Source organism: Lactuca virosa, chromosome 8 (assembly GCF_052849685.1).
Source record: "Lactuca virosa cultivar CGN04683 chromosome 8, Lactuca_virosa_CGN04683_v6, whole genome shotgun sequence".
NCBI classification, from domain to species: Eukaryota; Viridiplantae; Streptophyta; class Magnoliopsida; order Asterales; family Asteraceae; genus Lactuca; species Lactuca virosa.
Genome location: NC_136433.1, coordinates 210,084,622 through 210,086,913, shown reverse-complemented (window position 1 = coordinate 210,086,913; position 2,292 = coordinate 210,084,622). Strand labels below are relative to the sequence as shown.

At 38.7% G+C, this 2,292-nt stretch overlaps 1 non-coding gene across 1 annotated transcript; it reads right to left on the bottom strand.

The window, feature by feature from the left end:
- Positions 1–1,969: 1,969 nt before the first annotated feature.
- On the bottom strand, positions 1,970–2,076 carry LOC145135371 (small nucleolar RNA R71). Its single transcript, XR_013719833.1, has one exon. It is a non-coding gene; the product is annotated as a small nucleolar RNA R71 (small nucleolar RNA).
- Between the last annotated feature and the right edge of the window lie 216 nt (positions 2,077–2,292).

The window sequence follows — 2,292 nt, the reverse complement described above, 5'->3', positions numbered from 1 at the left end:
AAGTCATGCTCGGGAGCAAAAAGGAGGAAGGAGATGCAATTAGAAGCTGGAGAATGAAGAAGGAAGTACAAACCTGAAGCTACTCGGCGAGTCCAATCGTCTACTCGACGAGTTTCCACGAATGTTCGCGAAGCAATACGTAGAGTCCTTGCCGTACACAGATTTTACAAAGAAACATGGCGAGTTGGGTATCTACTCGACGAGTTGCCCCTGTTTTGAGGATCTTATAAATAGAGGTCAAATTCCGAATCCACAATCTTTTCTGGCTTTTTTGGAAGATACTTTGCGACTAAGGAAACCCTTGGAGACCTGAAGAACGTGAGAAGAACCCTAATCTCTCATTCTTAGAAGATTCAAGGCAACTTAGGTTTAATTTTCCACTTTATCTTTGAATTGAACAATGTTTGAGTTGATTACTTTCGTTTTTAGCTTTTTGACTACTGTAATCATGAGCTAAATTTACTAGTTTCTGTTTAGGGAAGACAATTTTACTCCTATGGATTAATTTTATGGTTTGATTAATTGTTAATTGGTGATTTTGTTAAATTAAGCTTGTTAAAGATCCTTATGCATTAACCATAACTATTCTCTGTTAATAGGAAGGCAATTAGGCTGCATGAACATCCCTTTAGTCGGTAACCAATAACAATTAATCTATTGCTTTGCCATAAAATTAACCATAGGAGTGAATGAGTTGAACCTAAGCAGAAACCTTTTATTAAATTTGGTGAATTTTTACTTGGTTTTAGTTGATTAGTTAATTGCGTGTTAGTTAGTGTGTCTAAGTTTCTAGTCTTGTAAAACTAGAGAAAACCCTTTTACTTTTATTACTTGTTGGTTAAAACTAGTTATTAGGTTAATTTCCGTTCCTCGAGTTCGTCACCCTACTTATTCAACTATACCACTAAAAGACAGGTTCACTGCCTTTGCGTGTTTAAATTATATTTTTAGAGTAGGAATAAAACGAGTTGGTTTTACACACATCAAGTTTTTGGCGCCGTTGCCGGGGAACGGTTCAAAAATTAATTCTAATTTCTAGTTTTATCGATCCTTTGTGTGAGTTTATCTTGCACAAAGTTATTTTTTTTCCAGTAATTCAGTAATTAGGTTAAGTTTTAGTATTTATTTGTTCTTATTTGTTTTTTATTTGTTTTTAGGCTTTTAGGCAGTGTACTCGCCGAGTGCAGTCGAACCTACTCGGCGAGTTCAGTGCTGATTTCCAGTTTCGTTTTTATTTTCTTTTTGTTTCGTTTTTGTTCTTTTTACGCGTTTATCTTGCTTTTATTGCAGAGTGTTTATGACCAGAGGAGGCAATACACCTTTAATTCCACCACTTGAAGACCTGGAAGCTACTTTAAGGAAGAACAAAGGCAAAACCGTTGGAGAATCCGCATCTTCAAAGAACTCACCTTTGAAGAATCTCAAATCCGTTTTTAGCAAGAAGAAGAGCAGTAAATCAAGAGCATCCATCGCCTCTTCCTTGGCAAACGAAGACCCAATCAAGGAATACATCGTGTACGAATCCGAAAAGGAAGAAAGCGAATTTGAAGAAGGTAGCGATCTAGAAGGCGGATTCGGCGGCACCATGGCTAACATCGATGAAGTTACCATGGTCGAGTGGAAGAAGAGGATGCGTGAAGATACCGGTCCGGGACTCGTGCAACCCGCGATTCCAGAAAATGCCAACTTTGAACTTAAAGGCCACATACTCGCCCAACTTAAAGAAATTCCGTTCTATGGAAAAGATCACGAAGATGCGTACAAGCACCTAGAAGAGGTCAATGATATAGCCGATTACTTTAACTTTCCTAATGTGGCTCGCGACACCGTTTTGCTTCGTATGTTACCGGTCACTTTTATAGGCGCTGCAAAAGATTGGCTAAAATCACTCCCTCCAGGATCCATCACCACATGGGCTAGAATGAAAGAAGAGTTTATTGATCAATTTTGCCCACCATCAAAGATAGCCAAGTTGAAGAAAGCTATAGCTAATTTTGAGCAACAAGCCGGAGAATCACTTTATGAGGCGTGGGAGAGGTACAAAGGCTTACTAAGGAATTGCCCACATCATGATCTTAATAGTCAACAAGACGTATCCATTTTTTATGATGGAGTAAACGTGACAACAAGGCAATTACTTGACTCGCAAGGACCGCTCACAAAGAAGGCACCCCCGGTGATAAAGCTGATGGGTTTTATGCATAAGAACAATCCTATGTGCTCATACAAACCCTAATGCTTGGATCTAGGTTTCTCTATTGTACATGCAATGAATCCAAGACTTACAAACCC